Source organism: Nycticebus coucang, chromosome 14 (assembly GCF_027406575.1).
Source record: "Nycticebus coucang isolate mNycCou1 chromosome 14, mNycCou1.pri, whole genome shotgun sequence".
Classification (NCBI taxonomy): Eukaryota; Metazoa; Chordata; class Mammalia; order Primates; family Lorisidae; genus Nycticebus; species Nycticebus coucang.
In genome coordinates, this window is record NC_069793.1 from 47,777,385 (window position 1) to 47,798,905 (window position 21,521).

Below are 21,521 nucleotides of genomic sequence, written 5' to 3' on the forward strand. Positions count from 1 at the left end.
AATGAGAAATGGAAAAGTAAAATCTCTAGTAACCTCAATCAGAAATGATAAAGGGGAAATAACAACTGATCCCACAGAGATACAAGAGATCATCTCTGAATACTACCAGAAACTGTATGCCCAGAAATTTGACAATGTGAAGGAAATGGATCAATATTTGGAATCACACCCTCTCCCTAGACTTAGCCAGGAAGAAATAGAGCTCCTGAACAGACCAATTTCAAGCACTGAGATCAAAGAAGCAATAAAAAAATCTTCCAACCAAAAAATGCCCTGGTCCAGATGGCTTCACTCCAGAATTCTATCAAACCTTCAAGGAAGAGCTTATTTCTGTACTGCAGAAATTATTCCAAAAAATTGAGGAAGAAGGAATCTTCCCCAACACTTTCTATGAAGCAAACATCACCCTGATACCAAAACCAGGAAAAGACCCAAACAAAAAGGAGAATTTCAGAGCAATCTCACTCATGAATATAGATGCAAAAATTCTCAACAAAATCCTAGCCAATAGATTACAGCTTATCATCAAAAAAGTCATTCATCATGATCAAGTAGGCTTCATCCCAGGGATGCAAGGCTGGTTTAACATACGCAAGTCCATAAACGTTATCCACCATATTAACAGAGGCAAGAATAAAGATCACATGATCCTCTCAATAGATGCAGAAAAAGCATTTGATACAATCCAGCATCCTTTTCTAATTAGAACACTGAAGAGTATAGGCATAGGTGTCACATTTCTAAAACTGATTGAAGCTATCTATGACAAACCCACAGCCAATATTTTACTGAATTGAGTAAAACTGAAAGCTTTTCTTCTTAGAACTGGAACCAGACAAGGTTGTCCTCTGTCACCTTTACTATTCAACATAGTGCTGGAAGTTCTAGCCAATACAATTAGGCAAGACAAGGAAATAAAGGGAATCCAAATGGGAGCAGAGGAGGTCAAACTCTTCCTCTTTGCTGATGACATGATCTTATACTTAGAGAACCCCAAAGACTCAACCACAAGACTCCTAGAAGTCATCAAAAAATACAGTAATGTTTCAGGATATAAAATGAATGTCCACAAGTCAGTAGCCTTTGTATACACGAATAACAGTCAAGATGAGAAGCTAATTAAGGACACAACTCCCTTCACCATAGTTTCAAAGAAAATGAAATACCTAGGAATATACCTAACGAAGGAGGTGAAGGACCTCTATAAGGAAAACTATGAAATCCTCAGAAAGGAAATAGCAGAGGATATTAACAAATGGAAGAAGATACCATGCTCATGGACGGGAAGAATCAACATTTTTAAAATGTCTATACTTCCCAAAGCAATCTACCTATTCAATGCCATTCCTATCAAAATACCAACATCGTACTTTCAAGATTTGGAGAAAATGATTCTGCGTTTTGTATGGAACCGGAAAAACCCCCGCATAGCTAAGGCAGTTCTTAGTAATAAAAATAAAGCTGGGGGCATCAGCATACCAGATTTTAGTCTGTACTACAAAGCCATAGTGCTCAAGACAGCATGGTACTGGCACAAAAACAGAGACATAGACAGTTGGAATCGAATTGAAAACCAAGAAATGAAACTAACATCTTACAATCACCTAATCTTCGATAAACCAAACAAGAACATACCTTGGGGGAAAGACTCCCTATTCAATAAATGGTGTTGGGAGAAGTGGATGTCTACATGTAAAAGACTGAAATCGGACCCACACCTTTCCCCACTCACAAAAATTGATTCAAGATGGATAAAGGACTTAAATTTAAGGCATGAAACAATAAAAATCCTCCAAGAAAGCATAGGAAAAACACTGGAAGATATTGGCCTGGGGAAAGACTTCATGAAGAAGACTGCCATGGCAATTGCAACAACAACAAAAATAAACAAATGGGACTTCATTAAACTGAAAAGCTTCTGTACAGCTAAGGAGACAATAACCAAAGCAAAGAGACAACCTACACAATGGGAAAGGATATTTGCATATTTTCAATCAGACAAAAGCTTGATAACTAGGATCTATAGAGAACTCAAATTAATCCACATGAAAAAAGCCAACAATCCCATATATCAATGGGCAAGAGACATGAATAGAACTTTCTGTAAAGATGACAGACGAATGGCTAACAAACACATGAAAAAATGTTCATCATCTCTATATATTAGAGAAATGCAAAGCAAAACAACCCTGAGATATCATCTAACCTCAGTGAGAATGGCCCACATCACAAAATCTCAAAACTGCAGATGCTGGCATGGATGTGGAGAGAAGGGAACACTTTTACACTGCTGGTGGGACTGCAAACTGGTACAACGTTTCTGGAAGGAAGTATGGAGAAACCTCAAAGCACTCAAGCTAGACCTCCCATTTGATCCTGCAATCCCATTACTGGGCATCTACCCAGAAGGAAAAAAATCCTTTTATCATAAGGACACTTGCACTAGACTGTTTATTGCAGCTCGATTTACAATCGCCAAAATGTGGAAACAGCCTAAGTGCCCACCAACCCAGGAATGGATTAACAAGCTATGGTATATGTATACCATGGAATAGTATTCAGCCATTAAAAAAAATGGAGACTTTACATCCTTCGTATTAACCTAGATGGAAGTGGAAGACATTATTCTTAGTAAAGCATCATAAGAATGGAGAAGCATGAAAACTATGTACTCAATTTTGATATGAGGACAATTAATGACAATTAAGTTTATGGCGGGAAGCAGAAAGAGGGACGGAGGGAGGGGGGTGGGGCCTTGGTGTGTGTCATACTTTATGGGGCAAGACATGATTGCAAGAGGGACTTTACCTAACAATTGCAATCAGTGTAACCTGGCTTATTGTACCCTCAATGAATCCCCAACAATAAAAAAAAAAAAAAAATTCAATCTTGTCTTAGGGGAGTTAGATGATATCTCAAAGTGGTTTTGATTAGCATTTCTCTGATGATTAAAGATGATGAGCATTTTTTCATGTGTCTGTAGGCCATGCGCCTATCTTCTTCAGAGAAGCTTCTGTTCAAGTCCCTTGCCCATAATGAAATGGGATTACTTGTTCTTTTCTTATTAATAAGTTTGAGTTCTCTATGGATTCTGGTTATCAAACCTTTGTCAGAAGCATAATCTGCAAATATCCTCTCCCATTCTGAGGGCTGTCTGCTTGCTGTACTTACTGTGTTCTTGGCTGAGCAGAAGCTTTTTAGTTTGATCAGATCCCAGTAATATATTTTTGGTGTTGCTTCAATTGCCTGGAGGCTTTACCTCTTTTACGTTTACATGGATGAAACTGGAACATGTCCTTCTTTTTTTTGAAAGTTTTTTTTTTTTTTTTTTAACACAAACTATTAACAGTGTTTTTTTGGCCAGGGCTGGGTTTGAACCCACCACCTCTGGTATATGGGGCTGGCACCCTACTCCTTGAGCCACAGGCGCCGCCCTGGAACATATCCTTCTTAATAAAGTATCTCAAGAATGGAAGAAAAAATATCCCATGTACTCAGTAGTATTATGAAACCAATTTACAATCACTCATGCTTTCGTATGAAGAACAGATCACAACTATGGCCCAAGGTGAAGGAGGGAGGAGGGGGGCTGAAAAGGGAGGGGGAAGGTCAGATCAAAGGAAGGTGAATGGTGGGATCACACCAATGGTGCATAATGCAAGGGTACATGTCAGATTTATTAGTATAGAGCATAAATGTCTTAACTACATAAATGAGATGAGGTATCTACTAACCAGTGTGATGTAAACATTCCTAATTCTATATGAAATCGGCACATTGTACCCCATAAATGCATTAATGTATACATGATCTATGTGTTTATGATTTAATAAAAAAAGATGAAGGTTAAAAAAATAAATTCAATCATGTATCAGTACTTTAGTCATATTTACTGATGAATAATATTCCATTGTATGGCTGTACCTCACTTTGTTTATCCTTTCATCTGTTGACGGACATAGGTTGTTTCTACCTTTTGGTTGTTTTGAATAGTGCTACTATGAACATTCATACATAAGTTTTTATTTGAATTCCTCATTTTTAATTCTTTGGGAATATAACTAGGAGTGGAATTGCTGAGTCATATGGTAATTCCATGTTTAATTCTTTGAGGAAGTGTCCAACTATTTTCCATAGTATCTGTACCTTTTGTATTCCTGCCTGCAATGTATGAGGGTCCTAATTTAGTGGGTGTTGAGTCATGGTTTTGATTTCTGTTTTCCTAGTGAATAATGATGGTGAGCATTATTTCATGTGCTTGTTGGTCAGTTGTATATTTTCTTTGGGAAATGGCTAAGTCTTTTGCTGATTTTAAGCTTGTCTTATCTTTATATTGTTGAGTTGTGAGAGTTCTTTATCTATGATAGTGTGTAATAGCCACTTATTGGATGTGATTTATCTGTATTTTCTCCATTCTGTGGGTTTTCTTTTCACTTCTTCTTCTTCTTCTTTTTTTTTATAGTCTTCCTTTTACTCTTTTTCTTTTCTTTTTTTTTCAGTTTTTGGCCAGGCCTGGGTTTGAACCCACCACCTCTGGCATATGGGGCTGGCGCCCTACTCCTTTGAGTCACAGGCGCTGCCCTCTTTTCACTTCTTGATAGTGTTCTTTGATGCACAAGAATTTTCAGTTTTGTAATGTCTAATGTATATATTTTTTTCTTTTGTTATTTGTGCTGTTGGTGCCATATCTACGAAATTATTGCCAAATCTAAGGCCAAGAAAATTTACCCTGATGTATTCTTCTGAGTTCTATAGTTCCAATTCTTCTATTTAGGACTTCGATCTATTTTGAGTTAATTTTTAAAATATGATATGAGGTAAGGATCTTTTGCACGTAGATACCCTGTTCTCTCAGTACTTTGTGTTGAGGAGACTATTTTTTCCTCATTGGATGGTTTTGCAACCCTTGTTCAAAGTCAGTCAACCATAAGTGCATGGGTTTATGTCTAGACTTTCATTTGTGTTTACTCGATTCATATGTCTATCCTATGCCAGTACCATACTGTTTTGATTACTATAACTTTGTGATAAATTTTCATATTAGAAGGTGTGAATCTTCCAGCTTATTTTTATTTTCAAGGTTGTTTGGGCTATTAGGCATTCCTTGCAATTTCATAGGAATTTTAAGATCAGCTTTTTCATTTCTTAGAAGAAAGTCTTTGCATTTTAATAGGGATTGCATTAAATCTATAAATTCATTTGGTGAGTATTGTCATCCTAACAATATTAGTCTTCCAATCTTTGAAAGTGTATGTTTTTACATTATATTTAGCTCCCTAAATTCTTTCAGTAATGTTTTGTAAGGTTTGTAATTTTTCACTGGATAATGAGCTTTGTGAATTTTGCGATGTTGGTTGACAGATTTTATTTTACTCCTTTAAATAATATTAAATGTGATGTGTTTGGCACATAGTTATTTGGAATCAGTTACTGAGGCATTCAGGCCCATTACTTGCTGAGACTCTTCAGATGACTTTCCTCGGTCTATACATTATGAAGTCTTTTCAGTATGGTTCGTGGGAACAAGAAATATTTTTAGCTCTCTGTGAGCTTCATACATTTTTCAACCTCTTACTTTCTAGTGATTGTTCTAAACTAAGGTTATTTCCTTTAACCTGTGCACCAATATCAGTTCAGTAAAAGACTGGACAGGACACCTCTGCAGATCTTTGAGGTGTTTTTTTGTGCAGCTGGCTTCTTTTTTAGTACTCTTCCCTCTTAATTATAGCCTTCTTGGTCTCTCTAATAGTCAATATTTGTTTCTTCAACTCAGCTAGACCTCTAGGTTCTGTTTGGGACTCTTCTTGTCTGTTGTGTGGTTTGAAGACTCCAGGAGCAACTGTAGGCTGACCTCATTTGTTTCACATTTCTTTGAGATCACAATCTTATGTTGCCTGTTGTTCAATTTCTAAAAATTAGTTTTATATATTTTGGCTGGTGTTCTAGTTGCTTTCGGCAGTGGTCTCTAACCTTTTTGGCATCAGGGACAGCTTTCTTTCTTTCTTTTTTTTTTTAGAGACAGAGCCTTACTTTGTCACCCTCGGTAGAGTGCTGTGGCATCACAGCTCACAGAACCTCCAGCTTTTGGGCTTAGGCGATTCTTTTGCCTCAGCCTCCTGAGTAGCTAGGACTACAGGTACCTGCCACAACACCCAGCTATTTTTTTGTTGTTGTTGCAGTTTAGCTGGGGCCAGGTTTGAACCCACTACCCTTGGTGTATGGGGCCTGTGCCCTACTCACTGAGCCACAGGTGCTGCCCAGGGACAACTTTCATAGAAGACAGTTTTCCACAGATCTGTTGGGGGGGGGGGGCGGGAATGGTTTTGATATGAGTCTGCAAGGAATTGATTTATCATAGTCTCTGTGTAGTCAAACCTCTCTGCTAACGATAATCTGTATTTGCATCCACTCCCCAGTGCTAGGATCACTGCTTCAGCTCCACCTCTGATCATCAGGAATTAGATTCTCTTAAGGATATACAACCTAGATCCCTTGCACATGTAGTTTACCGTAGGATTTGTGCTCCTATGAGAGACTAATGCTGCTGATAATCTAACAGGAGGTAGAACTCAGGCAGTGATGCCAGCAATGGGGATTGGCTGTAAATACGAATGATGCTTCACTCTTGCCACTGCTCAACTCCTGCTGTGTGGCCCAGTTCCTAATAGGCCACAGACTGGTACCAGTCTGCCTTCCAGGAGGTGGGAACTGCAGATTTCAGGCATGAAGGTAAATCCAGTTCTTGTTACTTCATTGTTGTCAGAAGTAGAAGTTGTGAATTATCATTGTATCAAAGAATAGCCAAATTGAACTTTCACTGATATAAAATGCAGAAGAGAAAATTTTAATTCTTATGTAGTACCTAGTTGAATTTAAGCACCCACTTCCTTAAAAGATTGTTTTAGATAAAGAAAAGGTTTATTTAGCTCACAGTTCTGCAGGGTATACACAAGAAGCATGGTGCCAGGATTTGTTTCTGGTGAGGGCATCTGGTTGCTTCCACTCATAGCGGAAGGCAAATGGGGGGTTGGGGGGCTCAGCATGTGCAAAGATCACATGGTGAGAAAGGAACAAACAATGAGGAAGGAGATGCCAGGCTCTTTTAAACAACCAGCTCTCATGGGAACTGATGGTGTGAAAAGTCACTCACCAGCTGCCACTAATCTAATTTATAAGGGATCCACCCTCATGACCCAAACGCCTCTCACTTATCTTTACCTCCAACATTGGAGATCAAATTTCAGTATAAGATTTAGAGGGTTAAATACCCAAACCATAGCAAAGATTTATCTCAGAAGTTGCATACATCCTTAATGGTAGTTAATTATTAATGATAATATTTTTATTATGCCATTCAGGTAAATCCTAGCTTAATGACACAGCAAATGTCCAAAATGTAGAGAATTTTTAAAAAATTTAACATTAAAGGCATATCATCTTAATGGATTAGATGAAAGGTCTTTCTGGCAGATGGAAAGGGAGATAGGACTTTAAAGTCTCTGTGTTTAAATTTCTTCATGTCTAGGTGAAAATAATAATATCGTTGTTGTAAGTATTAAGGGACCTGCTATATGTAATGTGTTTAAAACAGTGCCAGGCATAAACTGAGTGTTGTAATTGTGAACCATTATTGTTGTCTTAATCTTGATGTTTTTATTATGGGAGGAGACATTGAGGGGATTAGATCAAGGAATTTAAAAATATAAAAATTTTTATCTAATTTAATTATCAAATTATGTCTGGATATACTAATTTTTAATATCCTTGGCATGACGAGTTGAAGCCTGAACCTACAGTTTGGCCTAAGAATGTGGAGCTCAATGCAGAACTTCGGTTTTGTGAAACTTTTCTGTTAGCTAGCAAACATTTTTTCTCTTATATCTGGAATGTCATCACTGAGAGCATCAATACAGAAAACTGAAAAGAAATTAAACTAATAGTTTTACTGGCTTAGAAATGAAAAGACCTAAATCATTGTTATCACATTTTAAATAGAAGATCAAATTACTGATATTATTAAACTCTAAAAGTAATATTGCAGTTAAACTTTGGAAAAAACATATTGTTGTACACAGTAAATGTATTCCTGGAAGTTTGCACATTCCTTTAATTTTGGCTGGTTAAATTCACTTCCAAAGTTGTTATGGAGGAACTCACTACTAAAAAGAGCCTGACATATGCAAACAATGTAACCTAGTGGCTCGTACCCTCATATTAATCTGAAATTAAGAAAAAGAAGATAAAGAGTTACTTAATAATACATTGTCTAGCACAGTAGTGGGTGCTCAATTAATGTTTCTAGCTAACTAATTTTTAAGTTTTCTTATGGCAGTGTATGTGTGTGTGTAGACTGTTCTTGATTTGGAAATAAAATACCATACTTTTAAAGAACAGAGTTAGTAGACTAATTGTGGGTAATATAAATATTAACCATCTTTTACTAATTACTCATCGCTGATGCTGAAGAAGACAACAACCTACTGCATTGATCACAGTTTTCAAACAAAATCTGTTTGTTGAACAAACTTTTTGATTTGAATGGTACAGAGCTTTGGGAATGTCTAAGAAAATTTTTTTTTTTTTTTTAAATATGGAACGCTTCACGAATTTGCGTGTCATCCTTGCGCAGGGGCCATGCTAATCTTCTCTGTATCGTTCCAATTTTAGTATATATGCTGCCGAAGCGAGCACGTCTAAGAAAAATTTTTATTTGTACTGTGTTAAGTTCAATAATATTTTTAGTTCAACAGAATTTAAATGTAGCTATATCACTGATTCTGAAGTCATCTTGATTTTGTTTTATTAATAATTGGAGTTATTAAAATATTCACAATTAAAATTCTCAAAATGTTTTACTTTGCTAAATTCTGTAGGACTGGTTTGTTTTGGGAGGTTTTTGTGAATCAGAAGCTTATATACAGTTCAAAGAATTGCTTAAATATTTGTGAATTTATGATTTATATTGTCATTTTTATAACTAACACTACAAAAGAACCATGCTACTATAGTTAGCAGCAGAATTTAGAAATGGTTCCTTCTAGTGTATAAAGTTATTTCATATGAATGGAGGGAGATGTTGTTTCAATGATACATTTTTATTACTAGCTTCTGTTTTTATTAGAATAATGAAAATCTTGTTTTTGGGCCTGTGAACAAAAGTAATGTGACCTTTGATGTGACCCACCTGTTGTGCTTTCATAATCGATAGTAGTCCCTTCATGTGAGGGTGATCTGGAGAACAGCAGTGTGCCAGCAAAATGGAAAATAACATTTGTAAATTTAAGTTGTAGAAATCTAAATCAGGTCTTAGACTAAGGCAATAAAAACAACTTATCTAGCCACATATTTTGAGAAAAATATATATTAACAGATGCCTGATTCAAAATTCCTTTTTTCAGGGAGAATTGTTGATTGGTTATATATTTGTCTATCAGGCTCCTGATAAAATTAATGACTCCCTATGCTAGAGTCTGTTAATTTCTATAGCTAGAAAAGCATTCTAACTAATACTTGGATTTTAGGTATTTCCAACTGTTGCATTTATGGAACATTAAACTATTTGTTTAACATGTAAGATGAATTATTTGAAGCATGATTGGTACTTTAAAAAAGAAAGAAAATAATAAGCAGTTTGCTGATATGATTCTTGGGATATAAGGTATAAATAAAATTTTTGCTTGTTAAACCATGTCAACTGTGGATTTACCAAAGCTACCTACCAGCTAAAAAATTATATCAATATTAAATTTATAATATAAATAAAATATAATATAAATTTAATACAAATTTAAAGACATAATCACTTGATGTCTTCCAATGGAAAGATATTTTATCTCACAAATACCAAGATATTTTCACCAGCTTGCAAAATGTTCTTTAGTATATCCATTCTTAGAAAAATCCTAGGCCAGGTGGGGTGGCTCACGTCTGTAATCCTAGAACTCTGGGAGGCCAAGATGGGTGGATTGCTCGAGCTCACATGTTCGAGACCAGCCTGAGCAAATGTGAGACACCCCCCCATTTCTACTAAAAAGTGAAAAACTAAAGCAAGAGGATCGCTTGAGCCTGAGTTTGAGGTTGCTGTGAGCTATGATGCCACAGCACTCTACCCAGGGCAACTGCTTGAGACTCTGTCTCAAAAAACAAACAAACAAACAAAACCAAACAAGAAAAAGAAAAATCTTAGTGATGATATATATATTCAGTTAGCAAACTTTAGTATTTCAAAACCAAAGAATTAATAATGTACTACTGCTCTCCAATGTTCATGTCAAATTTGATCATTATGTAGTATGAAGTCATTGTATTGTAAAAATGTTGACTGGTTTCTGTTTGTGGATTAGGTTAAAGATAGTCCCTACCTAGTCAATGCTCACCTTAAAGCTTCTACAGAAACATTTCTTTGTCAGTTACATGGACATGAGTGCCAGGGCTATAGCTTTGTAGATAAAGGTTCCATTGATACAATTTTTGTAGGAGAAAAGGAGATGGTTATTAAGGTGCCAGCTGAAAGTTTGTTAATGTCTTATGCTTAACTCTTAGAAGTGCTGTTGCTAGCACCAGTGCAGTCCCTTTTGTCTTGGGGTGGTAGGGATGTGAGGATCAGGAAGACAAATTGTTCAATATATATTTTCTTGTAGAGACTAAATGTTATAATTTGGTGCTCAGCTATGCTGTGAGTTGATTGGTAAAGAATTCTAAGCATTATTGGTAACATTGTTTCTATGGGAAAGTACATTCCAAATTCTAAGAACTTTTGGAACTAAATTTGTGTCTTAGGGACTTCTGGTATTTCCAAAGATTATAGAACTGCATTGTTTTAAAGTTGGAAGGACCTTGGGAATCATCTATTTCAAGTTCATTTTATCGATAACACAAAATGCTAAGAAAAATATAAGTCCAAAAACCTCGTAAAGAATGAACGAACATAAATATATTCAGAAAAGAAATCAGAGAATTGCTGCATCGAAATATTAAGCAATAATAATAATAATAATAATGCAAAGAAAGTAACATTCACATTGTCAAATAAGAGTATGTCTATTATAGAATGCTTTGACTCTGAGATTCAGTATGGAGTCATCAGTTAACTGATGACTAAAAAATAACTAAAACTAAAAAAAAGAAAAATGTAAGTCCAATTTGGCAGGAAAAACTGTGATTCCTGTAAGATTGGCTATTACACAAAAAATCAATGTTATCTATAGCTTTATTCTTTTAGGTTCCAAGACTCTTGGTTTTTAAAATTTTCATAGTTCTGTAATTATACGGGCCTGATAATTCATTATTAGAAAAATTCCAGGTTTTTGTGTATGAGGATTTCTATGACACTAACCAGTATTAGATCGTAGATGAAAAGGTGAATAAGACTTTGTTTATTTATTTATTTATTTTTGGCTGGGGCTGGGTTTGAACCCACCACCTCCGACATATGGGACCGGCACCCTACCCCTTGAGCCACAGGCGCCGCCCCAAGACTTTGTTTATTTTGTTGGACTTGTCACTTATGCTGTTTCTTGTCTCTAAAAAGTGTTAGAAATGTGTTGTGGTGGACAACTCATTGCTTTAAATGGATAGTTATTGATTCTGAATTGATGCACTTTAAGTTCCAAATTATGTATTTCTCTGAAATTTTATGTGCTTTTGATTCATAGAAGGGTATGTTATGTTAAGATGGACAGTATAAGAACATGTACTCTTTTACTACATGAACATAGATATAGTGTTACTGGTTTTTAAAAACTGATTATCCAGATTATCTTTGTTTGGAACTATGCATTTTATTTATTTTTGTATAATTTTTTTCTTCAACATCTTATCGATTATATAAAAAAAGCTGTTTTGGGGAAGCATGTTTATTTTAAAAATGGCATTTAAACAAATTTATTGTCACCAAATGATGTAATATGATTATTCTTGTGTATGAGGAGTTTCTTTTTAGTTTTTAGGATTTTTCTTGATATATCCTTCTCCTGTTCAAATGTGTGCCCTAATAAGACAAATTAAAAGTTAGAAATATTACTCTTATGCCGAAGACAAAATTTCATGAGGTGTACTACTATCTTTAAAGCTTTTCTCACTTTAAACATATCTAACTTAGGTTGAAAAATGTAGTGACTCAAGCATTACAGAAGGGATCTATATAACCAAAAACTTTTCTACCTCCTTAATATTTTGAAATTCAAAGAAAAAGAAAAATATAGCAACCATTTGCTACTTCTGTAAAGGATTGACAGGGAGCAGTCAATACATAAGTTTTAAGCATGTTTTTCATCTTTGACTTCTTCAGAATTCAAATTTCAGAATATGTCTTCTCAGATCTTGAGATGCAAGGTTTTTTGGCTGTAATCTTTTTTATTGAGCTTTCTAATAATTCTCTTTATTACTTAGTTTATAGGAGTTATACAGTTTTTCAGCCACCAATCATCACCAGTCTCACGGACTAAATTATGCCAAAAATATTAAAAATATATTTAAAATATTATGTTTCCATTACAAGGTACTAATATTATATACTTTTGATTTATGTTGAACATTTTTATGATTTTTTTGCTGAATGAATATAATTAGTATGCTAAGTATTATGTTTTAAACATATGCCAATCTGTAATTTTGTGTCTAAGTATTTTTTTTGATGACACAGGGCATCAATATTAAATGAAATTTTAATTTAGTGATTTCATTTTCTTGAAAATATTTCTATCAGAAATTCATATTATACTTATATTATGCTGAACATGATCAAATACTCTCTCTTTCCCTTCTTGCTTCCTTATTGCAGCAATCACCAGAACATTCAAAAGTTTAATTTAAGCTGAAATGTTTCTCCATAGAATAAACAGAATATCTCACCTGTGAAGGGTGATTACTCTTTGTAAATTTGTTTTAAGACCTTTGCAATTCGCATTTCATAGCTTTGCGTGTGCAGTGCTTGAAGACACTGGCATACCATATTTCAAAAGATAATTAGTGTGTATATATATACATATACACACACTATATATATATAAATATATATATATATTTTTTGAGGAAGAGTCTTACTATGTCACCCTTAGTAGAGTGCTGTGGCATCACAGCTCACAGCAACCTTGAACTCTTAGGCTCAAGCGATTCTCTTGCCTCAGCCTCCCAGGTAGCTGGGACTACAGGCTTCTGCCACAATGGCCGGCTATTTTTTTTGTTGCAGTTGTCATTGTTTAGCAGGCCCGGGCTGGGTTCAAACTCACCAGTCTGGGTGTATGTGGCTGGCGCCCTACCCACTGAGCTACCGGAGCCACCACATATTTAGTATATTTTTGAACTTTGCCATTATATCATTGAGACCAGAAGTTGATATTGAGATTACATTTTATTTTGACTTTGTGTATTAAGATATATTATGTCTAGGTCTGTTTTTACAAGACATTTTCTTTCACTTACTGTAGAATATATGTTGTTTTTTAAAAAAATATTTTGAATTATGACATAGCAGACATGTTCTCCATAGGATTAAATAGTTGAGATTTGCTAAGGAGACTATAGGAATCCCAAATTTTCCTTTATTATTAAGTGAACTAAATTACTGTTAGATACAATTGCACAGTAAGCACAAGGTTTAAACATTTGTTACAGAATCAAATACATTTTTGTGATTTTGGAGAATTGGATTTGAAGACTAGTGCATATGAGATTAAAATCATAGGATTATGAACCAGTTAGCTGGCTTTGTCTTATTTCTTAGATCATATGATGGATTAAAAACCTAAGGAGTGGGCAGCGTCTGTGATTCAAAGGGGTAGGGCGCTGGTCTCATATGCCAGAGGTGGTGGGTTCAAACCCAGCCCCGGCCAAAAAAAAAAAAAACCTAAGGAGTATGGATAGACAGTTTTATGAATAGAGCAGTGTGAACAGAGAGAGTTTTTGGGAATTCTATGACTAGTTACTTTTTAAAAGAAATGACTTTGGGGCGGTGCCTGTGGCTCAAGGAGTAAGGCGCCGACCCCATATATCAGAGGTGGCGAGTTCAAACCCCACCCGGCCAAAAATTGCAAGAACAACAACAAAAAAAATGAATTTGAAGTATACAGGGAAATATCTTGTTTCCTTGGAATGAAAAATTAAAATGCTAATAAAGCCTGGACAATAAACAAAAGATATCAAAGGTGGGTAAATAGGAAGAAAATAATAACAACAAAATCTCCACTTGCCCAAAGTGGAGATTATTTCCATTTTTCTTCCTATTTAAGACAAAGACAATAAAGGTTAACACATTACCTAGAGTAGGCAGAATTATTTTAAGAGGTTTTGATTTGTATGTGACGAAAATATCAGAAGAAATATTGGATAAGGAAAAATATTAAAAACAAAAAAGAGTAGAATCTTGACCTTAGGCTAAGTGATATAAGCCAAACTGGAAAACCAGGTTTTGTTAGTGTATCTTTCGCAAGAAACTGGATTAGAAGAAATCAAAAAAATCATTAGATAGCATGAGTGAATTCACATCAATATAAACTAAAAATATTGTAACTTTTTAGTTTGGAAAAACTAAGGCTTAGTGTAAATACAAAAGGTATACTTAATGCAAAGTTGGTTTAGTTATAATATGTTACCTCCATAGTCTTCTGTGGTTTATGTAGAAGCTTTGCAGCACAGCTTCGAGTATGGGCTTTTAAGTCTGAAGATCTGTATTTATATTCAGACAACAACATTCAACAGCTTCAGTAAGACCTTAGACATCAGGTTTTTTCATTTTAAAAACAGCAATCTAATGTTTTCCCATAGCATTGATATGGATATTAAATAAGGTTAAATTCATTATAACATGAGTGAAAGCACTTGATATATGGTAGAATTCAGTCAGTTCAAGCTGAATTAAAATATATGCCCATTTTTTGTCTTTAAATTATGTCACTTTTTAAATTATGCATAGGAACACTAGTTCCTATGTGGGTTCAGTGCTAGTTTTATTTTGATTATTTATTTTCAAATGGGGGTATAGTGGATAGATGTTTGTTGAAAAACATTATTGGATAGTTTGTGTAGAGGAATTTGGGAGAGCCATAGAAAAGAATCCTTAATGAATACTACAAAAAACTCTATTCTCAGAAATATGAACTCTGAAAGAAATTGACCAGTATTTGGAAGCATGCCACCTTCCTAGACTTAGCCAAAAAAAAATCGGAAATGTTGAACATAACTATATCAAGTACTGAATTAGCATCAACTATACGAAATCTCCCCAAAAAAGAAGAGTCCAGGACCAGATGGTTTCACATCAGAATTCTACCAAACCTTTAAAGACGAACTAGTACCTATATTACTTAATCTTTTCCAAAACATAGAAAAAGAAGGAATACTTCCCAAGACATTCTATGAAGCAAATATCACCCTGATCCCCAAACCAGGAAAAGACCCAACAAGAAAAGAAAATTGTAGATCAATATCCTTAATGAATATAGATACAAAAATATTCAATAAGAGTCTAGCAAACAGAATCCAGCAATGCATCAAATGAATTATACACCATGACCAAGTGGGTTTTATCCCTGGGTCTCAAGGTTGGTTTAATATATGTAAATCTATAAATATAATACACCACATAAACAAAATAAAAAACAAAGACCATATGATTCTCTCAATAGATGCAGAAAAAGCTTTTCATGATCAGAACACTTAAGAAAATAGGTATAGAAGGGACTTCTCTTAAACTGATAGAGGCTATCTTCAGCAAACCCACAGCCAATATCATATTGAATGGAGAAAAATTGAAAACATTTCCACTCAGATAAGGATCCAGGCAAGGATGCCCATTGTCTCCACTACTTTTTAACGTTGTAATGGAAGTCTTAGCCATCACAATCAGGCAAGAGAAGGTGATCAAAGGTATCCAAATAGGGTCAGAGGAGATCAAACTTTTACTCTTTGCAGATGACATGATTTTATACCTGGAAAATCCCAGGGACTCAACTATAAAACTCTTAGAAGTGACCAAGGAATACAGCAGCATCTCAGGATTCAAAATCAATAGTCACAAATCAGTAATTTTATATACCAATAACAGTCAAGCTGAAAAAAACAATCAAGGACTCTATTCCTTTTACAGTAGTGCCAAAGAAAATATTTGAGAATTTACCTAACAAAGGATGTGAAAGATCTCTATAAAGAGAATTATGAAACTCTGAGAAAAGAAATAGCTCAAGATGTTAACATATGGAAAAACCTACCATGCTCATGGCTGGGAAGAATCAACATTGTTAAAATGTCCATATTACCCAAAGCAATATACAGATTTAATGTAATCCCCATCAAAGGACCACTGTCATACTTTAAAGATCTGGAAAAAACAGTACTTCATTTTATATGGAACCAGAAAAAACCTCGAATAGCCAAGACATTACTCAGAAATAAAAACAAATCAGGAGAAATCACGCTACCAGACTTTAATCAATACCCTAAATCTATAGTGATCAAAACAGCATGGTACTGGCACAAAAACAGAGAGGTAGATGTATGGAACAGAACTGAGAACCAAGAGATGAACCCAGACACTTATTCTCGTTTGATCTTTGATAAGCCTATCAAAAATATAAATTGGGGGAAACAGTTCCTATTTAACAAATGGTGCTGGAAGAACTGGCTGGCTGGAGAACTGGAAGACTGAATCTGGACCCACATCTTTCACCATTAACAAAAATTGACTCTCACTGGAGAAAAGATTAAAACTTAGGACAGGAAACTATAAGGATTCTTGGAGAAAGTGCAAGTGAAACACTTGAAGAAATTGGCCTGGGAGAATACTTTATGAGGAGGACCTCCTGGGCAATTGAAGCAATACCAAAAATATATTACTGGGATCTGATCAAACTAAAAAGCTTCTGCACAGCCAAGGACACAGTAAGTAAAGCAAGCAGACAGCCCTCAGAATGGGAGAGGATATTTGCAGGCTATGTTTCTGACAAAGGTTTGATAACCAGACTTCACAGAGAACTCAAACTTATTAATAAGAAAAAGAACAAGAAATCCCATTTCTTTGTGGGCAAGGGACTTGAACAGAAGCTTCTCTGAAGAAGAGAGATGCATGGCCTACAGACACATGAAAAAAATGCTCATCATCTTTAATCCTCAGAGAAATGCAAATCAAAACTACTTTGAGATATCATCTAACTTCAGTAAGAATGGCTCATGTAACAAAATCCCAAAACTACAGATGTTGGCGTGGATGTGGAGAAAAGGGAACACTTCTGCACTGCTGGTTGGAATGCAAGCTAATACATCCCTTTTGGAAAGAAGATGGAGAATACTCAGTGATCTAAAAGTAGACCTGCTGTTCGATCCTGCAATTCCTCTACTAGGAGTATATCCGAAAGACCAAAAATCACTTTATAACAAAGACATTTGCACCAGATTGTTCATTGCAGCTCAATTCATAATTGCCAAGTCGTGGAAGAAGCCCAAGTGCCCATTGACCCATGAAAGGAATAATAAATTGTGGTATATGTATACTATGGGATATTATGCAGCCTTAAAAAAAGATGGAGACTTTACCTCTTTTATGTTTACATAGATGGAGCTGGAACATATCCTACTTAGTAAAGTATCTCAAGAATGGAGGAAAAAGTATCCAATGTACTCAGTACTATTATGAAACCAATTTATAATCACTCACACTTTTATATGAAGAATAGATCACAACTATGGCCCAGGATGAAGGAGAGGGGGATAGGAGGGGAGGGGGAAGGTCAGATGGAGGGAGGGTGAATGGTGGGATCACACTTATGGTGCATATTGCAAGGGTACATGCTGGATCTATTAAGTATAGAGTATAAATGTCTTAAGACAATAATTAAGTAAATGTGGTGAGGGATATATTAACCAGTATGATGTAAGCATTCCAAATTGTATATGAAATCAGCACATTGTACCCCATAAATGCATTAATGTATATATGATCCACCTCTTTATGATTTAATAAAAAAAATTAAAAAAAAAACCATTTTCTCCCTATATCTCCGCTTAGTTTTTGGCATTAGAGGTTTGGTGTGGTTTACAATAAGCACCTAAGTAAGCCTATCTGTGTTGTGATCTGGTCATCTTTGCTTCCTTTCCTTTAGCACCTCAGGCAGTATTTAAGGAGATTAGATTATAGACAAGATGATCCATCTGCATGTTTCTTTCTTATACAGCTCTATTTTTACCTGCGGCTCCTCATTGTAGAACTGGGATACTTTGTGGGAATATTTTTTTACTAGTTCTATTGTCTCTAAATCTTATCACTTTAATTAATCAAGGGATCATTTGGTGTTCTTTCAGACAGTGATACTTTTTTTTTAGAGACAGAGTTTCACTTGGTAGAGTGCTATGGCATCACAGCTCACAGCAACCTCCGCCGCCCCCAGACAGTGATACTTTTAAAGAAATTTACTCTTGCTTGAAGTCTGAGGAGGTTGTTAGCAGTAGGTGCTATTCTTCCTTATCTTGGTTTAGTATCAATGTGTTCAGCAGATATTCTCAATACTGTGGTTTGAGCTTGTAGGTGTTTCTTTTGTTTCATTGAAGATTCCCCCTAATTCCCATTTTTCATTCTTTTTGAAAGAATATCGTTTTCACAGAAGAGTAGAGAAAAGAAATTACTTTTACTCCTTATCTTTAACCATAATTCTGAATTGTCACTTTTAAAAAGTATTTATAAATGCATTCTCCACTCCTTTTAAGCCAAGCATTTGCTAACATTTATTATCTACCACAGGGGTCCTCAAACTGTGGCCCGCGGGCCACATGAGGCGATGTGATTGTATTTGTTCCTGTTTTGTTTTTTTACTTCAAAATAAGATATGTGCAGTGTGCATAGGAATTTGTTCATAGTTTTGTTTTTTTTTTTAAACTATAGTCCGGCCCTCCAACAGTCTGAGGAACAGTGAATTGGCCCCCTGTTTAAAAAGTTTGAGGATGCCTGATCTACCATGTGTTAATTTTGTTTTAATGAGCTTTTTGTAAGTATTATCTTCTTAATTCATAAAAGTCCTATACGTTTTCAGTATTATTTAAAAGTAAAAAATCTGGGCCTGATCTGGTCACTTACATCTGTAATCCTAGCACTCTGGGAGGGCCAGGCCAGTGGATTACTTGAACTCAGGAGTTTGAGACTAGCCTGAACAAGCATGAGATCTGTGTCTACTAAAAAGAGAAAAACGAGCTGGGCATTTTAGTGGGTGTATGTAGTCAGCTACTTGGGAAGCTGAGGCTAGAAGATTGCTTGAGCCCAGGAATTTAAGGTTCTGTGAGCTATGAGGCCATGTCACTCTAGTCTGGGGCCACAGAGTGAGACTCTGTCTCAAAAACAAACAAAAAAAACAAACAAAAATCTGAGATTCAGAGAAGTTAATTGCCCAAGATCACATAATTGTAGAGCTAGAATTAGAACCTAGATCTATCTGACTCCAAAGCTCTGTATTTTTTTTTGCCTGTGACTCATCTAGTCCCTGTTTGTATTATCACGGATTTTGAATAAATACAATTTTATACTACAGTTCATAGTTAGATTTTCCATTGCCACCTTTTTGCTAATTCACATTTAATAAATGTTTCTGTACATTTAATTCATCAACATGTATAAAAAATTATAATAGTAGGTTATAGGTTTACTTTGATGATTTGTATCTTGGAATGCATGGACACACACTGTATTAGTTAAATTTTTCTCCCCTTTTGGTTTAGTGGAATTCCAGGTCCTGGTGCCACCAACTATAATAATCCACTGATGTCTGAGAATGAACAAGATAATATTTCTGAGATTACATTCTGATTTAGTCTACCATGTATCACATTCTGAATTGTAGGAAAATATTCAAAGCCCTCCTAGTTAAACATAGCTTAGTAATTTTACTGGAAGATTATGAATGGTTATCTAGATAGCAATATTTGGGGACAAACAGGTGGGGGTTGAAGAGAATAATTAGGCCCAGGTTGTATGGACTAGAACTGATTGCTGCAGTTTTCTTCTTATACGTAGGAGAATGTCTGCCTGTTTTTCTTTCTCCCATTGTGTATCAGAGTAAAAGGGTCTGCCAATATATCCAAACATAATAGCATGGAATACTTGCACAAGACTTAATTAGTAGTAATGTGTACTACCTCTTGGAGATTTGCATTTTCTATAGTGGCTGTCTGTCTATCTGGCTTAGAGGCCTGCTGTAAGATTCTCCAGCTTTTTGTTACAAGCACCAAGGTTCATTGGCTTCTACAGCTTTAAATTTTACTTACCTGATAGTTTTCTGATGGCAAAATTATGTATTTGAATTTTTTAAATTCTTGAACTAAAAATATCAGTAAGAACTTAGAAGTTACATTGCTACTATAGCACATTAATATTCCAAATAGATTAAAATTGTGGTAGAAAGCTTGAAAAAAAAGCTTTTTGTTTCATGTGGAGCCAGAAAGAACCTCAAATAGCCAACACAATTTTAAGAAGTAAAAACAAATTTGAAGGCATCATGTAACCACACTTTAGCTTATACTACAAGCCTATAGTGATCAAAACAGCATGATACTGGCACAAAAATAGAGACATTGATCTATGGAACGGGATAGAGAACAGAGAGATGAAAGCAGCCATATATTGCTATCCGATCTTCAATAAAAGGCTTGAAACAAAAGCCTACACTGGGGAAGAGAATCCCTATTTAATAAATGGTGCTAGGAGAACTGGTTAGCCACATGTGAAAGACTGAAAATGGACCCACACCTCTCACCACTTACAAAAATTGACTCACGCTGGATAAAAGATTAAAATCTCATGCAACAATAAAAAGTAGAAGAAAGTGTGTGAAAAACTCTTGTTGATTTCAGCCTTGGAAAAAATTTTATGAAGAATCCCTTCTCCTCTAGCAATTGCAAGAACACCAAAAATAAATGACTGGGACCAGATAAAGCTAAAACTCTTCTGACAGCTAAGGGCACAACAACTAAAGCAAACAGCCTTCAGAAAGGGAGAAGATATTCACATGTAATCCCATTACTAGGTATTATCTCAGAAGAAAAAGAATCATTTTACCATAAGGGCATTTGCTCTCAAATGTTTACAGCAGCTCAATTCACAATCACAAAGATGTGGAAATAACCTAAGAGCCCATCAACCAATGAATGGATAAATAAACTGTGGTATATGTATACCATGGAATACTATTCAGCCATAAAGAAAGACAGAGACTTCACATCTTTTGTGTTTACCTATAAGGATTTGGAGAACATCCTCCTAAGTGAAGTATCATAAGAGTGGAAAAGCAAGCATCCAGTGTACTCAATATGAAACTAGGAGATGAACAACTACATGCCCACATGAGAGAAAAACACATTTAAATTCAAGAAGTGGGAGGGAGTATTGCAAGCTCTCATCTATTGGGTTCAAGGTAGGTTTATATAGCACACATCCTGGGTAAAGGGCTCAATTGCAACTTGGACTTTACCTAACAAATGCAAACAATGTAACCTAATGTATATACCCCTTATATTAATCTGGAAAAAAAAAGTTGTGGTAGAAATTG

At 35.3% G+C, this 21,521-nt stretch overlaps 1 protein-coding gene and 1 non-coding gene across 5 annotated transcripts in view; one reads left to right on the plus strand and one right to left on the minus strand.

The window, feature by feature from the left end:
- The window catches only part of SOX6 (SRY-box transcription factor 6), a 667,807-nt gene that overhangs the window by 67,416 nt on the left and 578,870 nt on the right, over positions 1-21,521 (plus strand). The gene's annotated exons all lie outside the window — the stretch shown is intronic.
- LOC128566098 (U6 spliceosomal RNA) lies at positions 8,585-8,691 on the minus strand. The gene has a single exon (XR_008374394.1). It is a non-coding gene; the product is annotated as a U6 spliceosomal RNA (small nuclear RNA).